This window comes from Acartia tonsa, chromosome 3, assembly GCF_053477335.1.
Source record: "Acartia tonsa isolate MP-2025a chromosome 3, ASM5347733v1, whole genome shotgun sequence".
NCBI lineage: Eukaryota > Metazoa > Arthropoda > Copepoda > Calanoida > Acartiidae > Acartia > Acartia tonsa.
Genome location: NC_137262.1, coordinates 16,514,375 through 16,527,762, shown reverse-complemented (window position 1 = coordinate 16,527,762; position 13,388 = coordinate 16,514,375). Strand labels below are relative to the sequence as shown.

Below are 13,388 nucleotides of genomic sequence, written 5' to 3'. Positions count from 1 at the left end.
CTTTGAAATCATTATCAAATTGTCACCTAAAGATTTTTTATAATTGGGTAGGTGTGTTAAGTTGAAATTGATGTGGTAAAAAAAGGAGGAAAAAATGTTTTTTTTTACTTACTGACCGTTTTAACTCTGTAAATTTACACAGAATAAACCGACCATATACAGTAAAGACATGTAATTTTGTGCAATTTTCTATAATTTAGAAAAATTAGACATTAAAAAGAGAAATCAGTTTCTTCTTAGCATTTAGGTAATGTTTTGTGTGTGTGTGTGTGTGTAGCCATAATGTTTTGTCAATTCTAATTCTCTCAGTTATATTAATATACAATTAACTCTCATGCCTGAATTATTCGAAAAAAGAGATGATTTGCATAAAAACTTTTCTGACTTTGTCCCCTCCATATCTATACTTTTAAGTAGTGTAAGCTACTCTATAACTCAGGTTCATCCGTCCGCCCGAGTAAGATAACAAAAAATCAGAGTTTCTCAGAAAATATGAAAAATGGAGGTTTAATATTTTTTAATCTAGATTCTTCCAACTATTGACATTCAGGGTTTGTCTTTTTTAAGTTGAATTTATTTAATGAAAAAAAAAATTAAATATTTAACTATCCACTTCTACTGTATTCAGTGTCAAGAAAATGATCAAATTTCAACAATAAATTTCCATACATTGATAAATTATCCACGAAAAAAGAGAAACAAAGATGACAATATTCATAATAGTGTATTTTTATGTGTACATAACCGAACTGATATTCAAAATTTTATTGCCACAAGGGATATTATTTTCGAACAAAAGACACGCTTTTAGACGCAGCAAGCATTTCATTTAACCTAACAGGGGCGTCCAAGCTTTTTATTTTGGGGGGGGTAAAAATTTTTTAGGGGGGGGGTAATTCGTGTTTGGGGGAGGTAAAATGGCGCGCGAAGCGCGCCGCAAATTTTTTTTACCCCCCCCCAAAATTTTTACCCCGGGGGTAAAATTTGCTTGGGGGGGGGGTAATTACCCCCCCTGAAATCTGTTGGCAGGGGTAAATTTAGTTTACCCCCCCCCAAAATTTACCCCCGGGGTAAAGTTTTTTGGGGGGGCACAGTGAGCCCAGGAATCCAACTTTGTGGAAAAAATTATTTATGCCCAAAATCGAACTTTAGAAAATCAATTATTTAAAAGTCCATGTTAAAATTCATCATATTAGAGGAGGTTTGCCATTTTAAATTAATGAAAAATTTAAAAAATAAAGTTTTTATGGCCTTCTGAAGTTGTTACCCTGGAATTCACGAAATTTAGATACAAAAATCTCCCAAAAAAAATATTTTAAAATTTTTTTTTGTTTTACTTGCCATTTAATCAAATATTAACTTAGGACGTAATGTTATAACATTTTAGAAAGGTTGTGCAATTATCTAATGCTGGATAACAAGAAACTAAATAGTTTTGTATAAAAAAAATCTCTTGAATCCATATTAAAGAAAGTTGGTGAAAATGCAAAAAAAAGCACGTTGAATATTTTTTTAAGCTCTGATTCAAATACCTTGATCTTTTTAGCAACGAGGTGAAAATTTTTAGGATGAAGTTCTAGCATTAATTAGGCAATATATAAGAGGATCCCATTGGTCTTATCAACTTTCACTTAGTTGCTTAACCTCTATAGATATTTTTGTAAAGGTCGTTTTAAGCTATTTTTAGTGTATAATCCTTATATAATTTGTTGCCGGATTTCATTATAGAGAAAAATCCTTTTACAGGGTAAAATCTGGCAAAATGCCTTTCCGAAAAATCATGGCATAAAATTTTCCCACCAGTGGTGGAAAAGTTAGAGCACCTCAAAATAAAATTTTACTATGCTCTTGTGTATTGGACCCTGAGGGCCTCCTGGAGGGGCTACCTGAAATCTAAAGGTATCTTTAGAACCACAATGGCCGGCTCTAACTGCAATCAGAAGAAGTCAGAGATAATTGCTGGCCGCCTTCCATCCTTTAATTGGCGGCAAAGTAAGCACACCAAAAAAATGACAATTTTTTGTCGTGTTTTTTGCACACAGGGCGGCGTGTGTTTGTGGCGCAGCCACGTGTATTACCACTTTTTTGTAGGTCATTCCAAGCCGGATTGGCGGGTGTGCGGCCGGAGGTGGTCTGACCGGCCGTTTGGCCGACAGCCGCAGTTAAAGGTCGCAAAAATTGAAGTTTTGAGGATTTTTGGCATGCCAGTGCGGCCAGACTGCTTGGCTGACAGGCCTGGGACACATGTCACCTGACACACTGGGCCATTGCCCATCTTTGCTATTTTGCACAATTTTTTTCCCATCACTTCCCTGGCCGTGATGGCCATTCAAAGTGGCCTGGGTCAAAATCGACCAAAAACCAATTTTTGGGGGTGATATTTTGACCCCCCAATCATCTAGAGAGGGAGGAAGGGGTAATCTTGTTAATTCTGTAAAAGGTACTATAAAAACCTTTTAATTAAAAAAAAATTGTTTGATTTGGTTGAAAAATAAGGAAGATATTAATTTTTTCCACAAAATTGGATTCCTGGGCTCACTGTGGGGGGGTAATTTAAATTTTATTAAATATATAGTATTACTACTATTAAAAATGCGCGCGAAGCGCGCAAAAATTTTTTTTATTAGAGATTTTTTATTTTGGGGGGGGTATTTATCCCCCCAAAATTGTTTGGGGGGGTAAATACCCCCTCCTAAATGGTTGGGGGTGCCTACGGCACCCCCAGGGTAGGGGTAAATTTTGAATGGGGGGGGGGGGTAATCGCCCCATTACCCCCCCCCCTTGGACGCCTATGTAACCTAAGCATAGTTTTTTTTTCAGAAGCGTGCAGAATAAAGTGTGTGTGTCCACTTTCTGGCAAAATAAGTAGTTTCTTCATTCATCCAGTCAAAGAATGCTCACTTTTTTACTTTTGAATATGTTAATTACGTTTTGAATGTGTTATTTACGTAAAAGGGTAACTAGGGGAGTATATCTACAGTCCACACCCACCTGACAATAAAATAAAACCCATATTAAACAGCCTAGAGCTTATACCCCCTACAACCACCCTCGATTTTGGTTGAAGGGAGGTAGCAAAATCGTAAGGGTGTAACAAAATCCAGTACACCACACTGGTTATAACAGAGTATGTCATAAAAAGTAAAAGTTACTGAAAGAGATAAGGGGGGGGGGGAAGTTCTGACACTTTTGCGTAAACGGTGAGTATAGGCTTTATCTTTGGACTGAGAGGATAGGTTATTAGGGATAAAATCATTCTTATATGATGAATTTCCCCCAGATTTAAGATTTTTTGGATAGGCCTCCAGGTTCCGGAGCTCCAGGCCTCCAGGTGGTCTCTGTACAGGTAAAATTGAAAAAAAAAAAAAATTTTTAAAGTTACAGGTCAACTTATAAAACAAAATATGCATCTTTTTTAATATTATTCACATATTTGAAGAAAAAATATGCATATTTTGTTTTATAAGTTGATTTTTAACTTAAAAAAAAAAATTTTTTTTTTCATTTTTACCTGTACAGAGACCACCTGGAGGCCTGGAGCTCCGGAACCTGGAGGCCTATCCAAAAAATCTTAAATCTGGGGGAAATTCATCATATAAGAATGATTTAATCCCTAATAACCTATCCTCTCAGTCCAAAGATAAAGCCTATACTCACCGTTTACGCAAATGTGTCAGAACTTCCCCCCCCCCCCTTATCGCTTCGTATTATCCACTTCCACGGATATTAGTATGATATTATAAGATTAAAACCATTTTGTTTTTCAGTATACCTGAGAACCGGTTCTAATCCTGAGGATATTGATTGGTTTCGAAGACATACAGAAAAAAATACATTGTCACTTGACGATTCCTTCATTTTTTATTATCAGTCCATTTACCAATTCAAAAACAAATAATTTTGGAATGTAAAGTAATATTAAAATTGCTTTGGTCAAAAAGTATTTATTTTGGCCTTAATTTCAATTCTAGAGAGTAAAAGGGTCTAGAATGTATGCAAGTTGAAAAGTAAAAAGGCAAATGACCAATTAAATAATTGTATCTAAAAGCATTTATTGTATATATCTAGAAAATAAACTCTAATATGTTTTTTTTCTAACTCAAGTAGACCCCTATTTTAAATAAAATGTACTGTACAATATTGGACCTTCTGTTAGACTATATTCCTATTATTAAATTCAGGGTGGGATAAAGGGTCATTAAAATACAGTCTTGCTGATGTGGTATTAAACGATATCCAATGTAACACAATGACTATAGAACTCGCTTAATCTATAAATACTTAAAAACAAAAGGATTAAGTAATACATAATGTGCTATGTCTTGCCACCTGTTCTTAGGATTTAGGATATGCGTTCTAAATTTACAGTTATAAGGAATCTAAGGGGATAAGAAAATGGCCGATAAAATAAGGTACATCCTCAATAATGGTACACATTTTACCCCTTATGTAGATTACAATTTTTATTTAAAACGTTCGCACACTCGACTTAATGAACCAACCAATCAAAATCTATTTAAGACCTCAAAGTTTTAGTAAATTACTTAGATATAGAGATAGGTTAATTAACGATATAGCGTACGCTCAATTCTTATTACCTAGTAATATATTCTGATCTTGGACGCTGAGTACTTTCACTATCATTGTTTTGGCTCTTCCAAAATTAAATAGACTTAGGAAAAAGTACAATGTAAACTAATAAATTATAAAAGAAATAGGGCAATAATGACAGAAATCAGCAAAACCTAAACATATTTGAAAAAAAGTACTCTTACCTATTTAGAGTTGATTTTTGAAAATTTTCTTATTCTAACTATTGCATTCTGATCTAACATCATATTGTTGTTACACCTTACCTAAAACTTATTTGGTTTCTTAGGAGTATTTATTTCATAGTTCTCTTTCATAATACTTAAATAAATACTCAGTTTGTTGTTGTCTTTATTACTCATTTATACAGTGACAAAACAATTATTATTAATCTATAGAAAACTTACTAAGCCACCATTTTTACATCAGTCAAAAACTATCATTATTTAGACAAGTGAATTGCTATTCAACATGAAGTAATTATCAAATCTAGAAAATAATGATTATTAAAAAATGGAAAAAGTGATCCTATTTGTATTTTATTTTTGTGTTGCAACTGCATCTCAAGGTAAATATTTAAAGATTTTATTAGAAAGAAATCCTCCAACATATTATATTTATTCTATGTATATACTTTATTACCTAATCTTTTTGAATCAACTAGCTGATAGGCCACTTCGAGTAATTTAAAAAAGCCTAATATTAAAATGTTTCAAGTTGTCAGGAAACAAAAAACTAAAAAATAATACCAGTTACAATGCTCTTGTTCAGTTTGTAATGAAGGAAGAATTAAAGCCAGTTTGATAAATTTACAACCTTACTTGCCCCCAAATAATGCCAGCAACACAAAATTTAATCTTCCTAAATCCTTTATTTTGACTAACTTTGTTTGAACATACAGCTATTGCTAATTTTTTGCTGAAAACTTTGTTTAATCGTTTATGTTGACCTCATTGCTTTTTCTTTCATTTTCATGTATTCTTAAATTCTAGAAGTACAGACATTGCCATCTCTGGAAATTGGGTATGAATCATTGAATAATAGGGTAAATGATTTGTAATATAAGATTTTCTAGAAGCGAAGCTACTCTATGGTAAATTTGTCCGTCCCTCAGTCAAAGACGAATGATAACAATAAGATTTTATCTGCTTTTATTTAAATTAAAAACCTTGTTTTTTTGCGAAGATTTCCTTTACCAATAAGAATCCAATATATAATTTACTTGGTCAGTCAATCATGCTACAAAAAACACCTAGGTATAAATGTTATTTGATAAGGTTTCGTGATTCCTTACTTTCTATATACTGCTCTTATAACTTTGTAGGCTTATCCACAAATAACTTATTATGTATTTCACTACCTATGGATGTCGTCATCTTTTTTAACATTTAATTTATATTTTTCTTTCAAATTTGGTTTGTAACCAAGAAAATCGAGGCTCAAGATTCAGATTATAAAAATCTATATATTACTTACGGATAAATGGTTTTAGGTGATACTCAGTAATGGTTCTACTCTAGTTCATAAGGTATTTAAAAAAGAAAAAGGGGTAGTTTCACGAAAAGCATTTGAACTAAATTTAGTGAACCGCATATTTTTTCCTGGTTAATTGGTTAAACTACATTCATATAGCATATATTTGAGATAATTTCAATTTTTCTACCACGTAGTTTTTTAAATATCAAGACTACGTGGTAGAAAATTGAAATTCTTTCAAATATATGCCATATAAATATAGTTTAACCCATTAACTAGCAAAAAATATGCAGTTCACTAAATTAAGTTCAATTGCATTTCGTGAAACTACCCCTTTTATTTCATTTTTCATAAATATTAGGTATCTAGATATGAAACAAAATAATAAAGGTTTTTGTAAAACATTAATGAATGTGCTTTCACCCTAAGTTTTTTCTTGACCATAGAAGCCCCAACCCCATCAAGTTCATATGAAGCCTTAATGTGATATGAGGGAAACCACTATTAAGTAAAATATGAGAAAAATATTGTTAAAATTAGAAGACGAGAGAAAATAATTGGTTTTAATTTGGAAACCAATAATTGACCTATTAAATAATTACTTAAAAGTGTAACATTGATTTTAAATTCAATAAAAAGTTGATTAATAAAATAATAGGTACAATATTACCTTTCCTAAATAAAACTTATAAATTTTATAATAATCAAGGAAGGTGAAAGTTTGAATCTATCCTGTGGCCTGGGTCAGGTTGACTGGTTGGCATGTGTTTGGTTTCCTCCTGGTTATGCTCATAATAATCAGACATGTGCTCTCTTTGATGGAATTCAAAGATGTAAACAGGTATGGCTGATCAAGCTGCATAATAAAATCTTACTTATTTATTGATTCTTTACTATGAGATGTAACCAACAGCTAAAAGAAATAGAATTCGTGAAATTAATTGGGAATCGCATAATCTAACACTAGCCAGTATAAAAATAACTATCAAAAGATGAAATTTTTTGTCTAAGGCTATATATTTTTTTCTCTAATTTACTGATTATTTCAAACACTTAACCTAATTGCCTTTACATTTTGGCTACAGCTCAGTTATCCTATTTATATGGAATATTTGACTAATTAACCCTAACATCTTTTATAGACAGAATCAACAAGTTCCTGGAGTATACAGAAGAAAGACAAAAGATGTCTCTTGAATATTCTATCTACAAGCACTTTAGGAATATAATCATATAATTAATAAATAAAAAATCTGTCTATAAAAAAAATTAAACTTTAAATTTGTACTTATTAAAAAAAAGATTTATCTAATAAGTCAAGTTTTTTTCTTTTTTCTTTATAGCTTTCCAACTTTGAGTGCTCTTAAAAGCCTTCAATCATTAATCTTTTTTAACAGATGATGCATTACTTTTCCATTTTTATCATTTAAAAATGAATTCTACGAATGTATTATACCATGCTGCATTTAAAATGCAAACATAGATTTTACATTTTAAAGATAGTACATCCATTAATTGATTATTATTGGTCTAGATGCAGGATCCTGGACCTGCCTGTTGTTACCAGTTAATCCAGGTACAGGTAATAGGTCCCTTGAAGCAACAGTAATCATTCAACAGCCAAGACTGGATATTGACCTACAACCTATAGGTAACTTGGTAAAGCCACATGTTTGATTCAAATATTAATATTATGTAATTAGCAAAATAGCATGCACAGGGTTTTCCCAAGTGGGTGTACAAAATGCGACCAATTATCTTAATACCCCTCTTAAATCAAAATCAAGGTGTGTATGTAATTCAGACAACAAGATGGGTGTAATTATTGTCAGGAAGGTGGATATACCCCCTAGGTTTCCAACCTGTACATTATCAATATACTTAAAAGTATAAAAGTGTAATATGACTGGTAAATTGACACACAACTTTTGACCCTCTTGGGTGTAAACCCTTGTCAATGGGTGATTAGAGGGGTGAACACCAAGGGGGTGTATTTACTCCCCTAAATTTTGCAAGGGGGTGGATACACTCCCCCCTTCTACACACCTCTGAATTAATATGAAAATTTTATATTAGTTTCTTAGGATAAGATGCATTTCTTGATGATGCATTAATGGGAATGTTCCAATAATTTAGGAGAGATATCACTTATATCTGGGGATCCTGTCATCTTCACTTGCAATGTTCAAGCTCAGGTTTTTATAAAAAATTATTCCTATTAGTACAAAGAATTAAACTCTTTCAAAAGTTAAAAGAAATGAATACATAAATACAAGAAATGTATTACAAAAGTGAAGTATGGAATAAAACAAAATTGTTTATGAAAAAATAACAAAATTTAACATATCTGTAATGTGATACGCATATTATGGATCTTTAAACATAACAGCCATAAATACACTCTAAGAAATGAAAAGAAACTTGTTTTAGTCTTTGTAAAGGCAACCAAACCTTTGCCCCGACATTAACTAAAAAAAGTAACAATTTTTAATGTTATAATAAGATGTTTGCATAATTAACTTAAATTATTTTCTTATTAGTCTAGACAATCACCTGCAATTCACTGGTTAGGAGCAATCAGCGGAAATGATAGACATAATTCCAGTAATAGTACATCAAAACAATTGGATGTTAGGTAAACCAATGAATTATTTCTTTATTGATCTCATTTATGCCTCATATATTTTGTAACAATATTACTAAATTCAGAGGAGTTTTTTTTTCAGGTATAACAATTCTAATTGGTACCAAGGCTACAAACTTCAACAAAGTAATGGTAAATGTCAATAATTTAATAATTCAATTTGATATAGGGGGGGGGGGGGGGGGAGCGAGTCTATTTTCCCTAAATCGAACAAAAACTTATAATAGCTAACAGCTCAACCGTTTAGCGGTGTTTTAGCTATTTAAGAGTTAGAACCAACTATGAGCGACCAAGAGTAAGATGTGTAGACAGGGCATGTGATGGACCTACCAAGGGTAACCCAGTCATAATCATGCCAAGTTTCATAATGAAATTTGGATTTAAATTGCCATTTGTGCACTGATTACAAGATAGTTGTATTAAACCTCACCTCCCCCCTTTATGTTTTTGAATAAAAATTTGCATTCTTGAATTATTTTTTTTAAAGACAGGATACCAAGCTGGAACATATCAAGTACAATTCATTTTACTGCCCACAATAAGCTAAAGGTAACTTTCATAGAAATAGATTAAGGGTTAAAATTTGAAATTTTTAAAAAGCAAAGCTTATCAATAATTATGGCTAGTCCATCCGTCCGGGTTAGCTCTATTTGTTGATTTAAACATGTTAGAATTATCCTATCGATTTCATACTTTATTTAATGATTCCTACAGCAAATTAAATAGGCACAATCTAGGAAGCGTAACAACTCTATAACTGCTACAAGAAAGTCCATTTAAAATATTCAGATTTTTTACTTTTTGACAACAAATTTTTGTATTCATCTTAATTTTAGAATACTAATTTTCAAATACATATTTTAAAACAATTTCAGAGATGGTTGGAGTGTAGAGCAATTGTTTTGGATGATCTTGGAAATCAATTAATAATTAATAAAACTGCCATACTTCAGGAAATAATCAAGATTAATATTTTCTTTATTTTCAAACATTTACTTGTAGTATTATTATTGAAAATCAAAATGATTTCAAAAACAAGGGGGGGGGGGGGAAGTTTGTACACTTATAGGAAATGAAATTCAGTATCAAAGTTTGGGAGGGCCGTGTGGGCTTGTTTTTATAGTTATCAACCTAATTCTTTTGTAAAATCTCTTATATGACTTGATATACACATAAAACTTCAAAAATTGAATTTCAGCACTTCCCTTCTAGTGACTAGTAGAGCAAAAGACCCCCCAAAACACTAAAAATATGAGTTCTGAGCTTATTTTTAAGGATATCAACCTGATTTTTTTCAAGAAAACTCTTTAAAAATAACTGAACTGAGTCACCATTACACATTTCATTTTAGGATTTTCCTTCTAGGGGCTTATAAAGCAAAAGACCCCCCTAAACTAAAAATTGGAGTTCTGAGTTATTTTTAAAGATATCAACCTGATTTTTTTAAAGAAAACTTTTAAAAAATAACCAAATTAAGTTGCTATTACACATTTCATTTTGGGACTCTCCATCTATGGACTTGTGGAGCAAAAGAACCCCCAAAACTAAAAATAGGAGATCTGAGCTTATTTTTAAAGATATCAACCTGATTTTTTTAAAGAAAACTTTTTAAAATTAACTGAACTAAGTAACTATTACACATTTCATTTCGGGACTTTCCTTCTAGGGGCTTGTGGAGCAAAAGACCCCCCAAAACTAAAAATAGGAGTTCTAAGCTTATTTTTACAGGTATCAACCTGATTTTTTAAAGAAAACTTTTTAAAAATAACTGAATTATGTAATCATTAAACATATCGTTTTGGGACTTTCTTTCTAGGGGCTCATGGAGCAGAAGACCCCGGAAACTAAAAATAGGAGTTCTGAGCCTAATTTTAACGGTATCAACCTAATCTTTTTGATAAAAACTTTTTAAGAATAACTGAACTCAGTAACCATTACACATTTCTTTTTGGGACTTTCCTTTTAGGGGTTTGTGGAGCAAAAGACCTCCAAAACACTAAAAATATGATTTCTGAACTGATATTTAAAAATATCAACATGATTTTGTATAACTATTACACATTTCATTTCGGGACTTTCCTTCTAGGGGCTTGTGGAGCAAAAGACCCTCCAAAACTAAAAATAGGAGTTCTGAGCTTATTTTTAAAGGTATCAACCTGATTTTTAAAAAAAATTAATAACTGAACTAAGTAACCATTACACATTTCTTTTTGAGACTTTCTTTCTAGGGGCTTGTGGAGCAGAAGACCCCCAAAACTAAAATTATTGGTCTAAGCTTATTTTTAAAGATATCAACCTGATTTTTTAAAGAAAACTTTTTTAACATATCCGAACTAAGTAGTCATTACATATTTCATTTTGGGACTTTCCTTCTAGGGGCTTGTGGAGCAAAAGACCTCCAAAACACTAAAAATGTGATTTCTGAACTGATATTTAAAGACATCAACATGATTCTGTAATGAAAACCAAATGAAATGTGTAATGGTTACATAATTCAGTTGTTTTAAAAAGGTTTTCTTTAAAAATAATCAGGTTGATATCTTTAAAAATAAGCTCAGAACTAATATTTTTGGTGTTTTGGGGGGGTCTTTGCTCCACAAGCCCCTAGAAGGAAAGTCCCAAAATGAAATGTGTAATTGTTACTTAGTTCAGTTATTTTTAACTCCTATTTCTAGTTTTGGGGGGTTGCTCCACAAGCCCCTAGAAGGAAAGTCCTAAAATGAAATGTGTAATTGTTACTTAGTTCAGTTATTTTTAAAAGGTTTTCTTTTAAAATAAACAGGTTGATATCTTTAAAAATAATCAGGTTGATATCTTTAAAAATAAGCTCAGAACTCATATTTTTGGTGTTTTTGGGGGGGTCTTTGCACCACAAGCCCCTAGAAGGAAAGTCCCAAAATAAAATGTGTAACGATTACTTAATTCAGTTATTTTATAAAAGTTTTCTTTTTAAAAATCAGATTGATACCTTAAAAAAAAGCTCAGAACTCATATTTTTAGTTTTGGAGGGTCTTTTGCTACACAGGCCCATAGAAGGAAAGTCCCAAAAAGAAATGTGTAATGGTTAGGTACTTTTTTCAGTTATTTTTAAAAAGTTTTCTTTTAAAAAATTAGGTTGATACTGTTAAAAATAAGCTCAGAACTCCTATTTTTAGTTTTGGGGGGTCTTCTGCTCCACAAGCCTCTAGAAGGAAAGTCCCAAAATGAATTGTGTAATAGTTACTTAGTTCAGTTAATTTTAAAAAGTTTTCTTTAAAAAAATCAGATTGATATCTTTAAAAATAAGCTCAGATCTCCAATTTTTAGTTTTGGGGAGTCTTTTGCTCCACAAGCCCCTAGAAGGAAAGTCCCAAAATGAAATGTGTAATGTTTACTTAGTTCAGTTATTTTTAAAAGTTTTATTGAACAAAATCAGGTTGATATCTTTAAAAATAAGCTCAGAACTCATATTTTTAGTGTTTTGGGGGGGTCTTTTGCTTCACTAATCACTAGAAGGGAAGTGCCGAAGTTTTATGTGTATATCCATTCATATAAGAGATTTTACAAAAAGAATTAGGTTGATAACTATAAAAACAAGCCCACACGGCTCTCCCAAACTTTGATACTGAATTTCATTTCCTTTAAGTGTACAAACTTCCCCCCCCCCCCCCCCCTATTTAGCATTATCGAAAAGTGTTAAAAGCTGATTTAAACAAATTACAGTTACATCCAGGGATCTTAAGTGATAAGACAATACACTCACAACTCTGAAGATTAAGATTATAGGTTGAAAAACTTGAGACACTGTTTGTCTAAACCAACTAATTAAAGTACCCAAAGATTTTGCGCCATAATTAAGAATAAAAAATGCAACCATCTCGTAATCAGTGAGCAAATGGCACTTAGAATTCGAATTTCGATCTGAACTTTTGCATGAGTACTCTTTGGTAGGTCTATTTTCCCTAAATTGAACTAAAAGTTGGATAAGTAACGGCTGGCGGCTCAGCCGTTTAGCCGTTTTTTGCCTATTTTCAAGGTAAATCCATCATCATGTTAAATGATAGCAATGACCATTTTCAAAACTTCTAGTACCAACAGCTACCGTCTAGAACTGTTTGATAGCGTTTTGGAGTGGAAAAGAGTATTATGTGGAGATAGGTTTCGTGACTAATTTGCAATATAGATATCCAAAAATTGGCAAAACGGCTGAGCCGCCAGCCGTTACTTTTCCAACTTTTTGTTCGATTTATGGAAAATAGACCTACCAAGGATTACTCATGCCAAATTTCAGATGGAAATTCGAATTCTAAGTGCCATTTGCTCACTGATTACGAGATGGTTGCATTGACCCCCCCCCCCCCCCCTTAGTGATTGCAATCCGTCAAATTTTTGGACCAGATTCGGATTCTTACAAGAATCCGTCCAAAAAATGGCGGATTCCAGATTCTTATTTTTGGTTCTTGATGTTCTCTATAATTCACTTCCGAGAATCGAACCAGATTTTAAAAGATTTTATATATTATAATGATGTGATGATAATGTTTGCCTTCAAAAAGAGGGAGTTGAAAGAAAAAACTCAAGACGCTAATTTTAGCCTAACAATTAAGAATCCGAATCCACTATCAAAAAACGGATTCCGGATTCCAAAATTGACCAAAAATTGGGCGGATTCCGGATTCGGATTGCCAACCCTAGAATA

The 13,388-nt window shown here is 32.2% G+C and overlaps 2 long non-coding RNA genes across 3 annotated transcripts; both read left to right on the top strand.

Annotated features, from left to right (window-relative positions):
* The first annotated feature begins 5,125 nt into the window (after window positions 1-5,125).
* Window positions 5,126-7,281, top strand: LOC145315131 (uncharacterized). 2 transcript variants are annotated; one of them, XR_013877956.1, is made up of 4 exons: window positions 5,130-5,635; window positions 6,083-6,118; window positions 6,776-6,907; window positions 7,209-7,281. It is a non-coding gene; the product is annotated as an uncharacterized LOC145315131 (long non-coding RNA). The 2 variants fall into 2 exon arrangements; XR_013877955.1 differs by lacking the exon at window positions 7,209-7,281 and having other exon boundaries at window positions 5,126-5,635; window positions 6,776-7,198.
* A 714-nt stretch (window positions 7,282-7,995) lies between these two features.
* On the top strand, window positions 7,996-9,663 carry LOC145315130 (uncharacterized). Its single transcript, XR_013877954.1, has 5 exons — window positions 7,996-8,261; window positions 8,607-8,701; window positions 8,793-8,842; window positions 9,198-9,259; window positions 9,586-9,663. It is a non-coding gene; the product is annotated as an uncharacterized LOC145315130 (long non-coding RNA).
* Window positions 9,664-13,388: the final 3,725 nt, after the last annotated feature.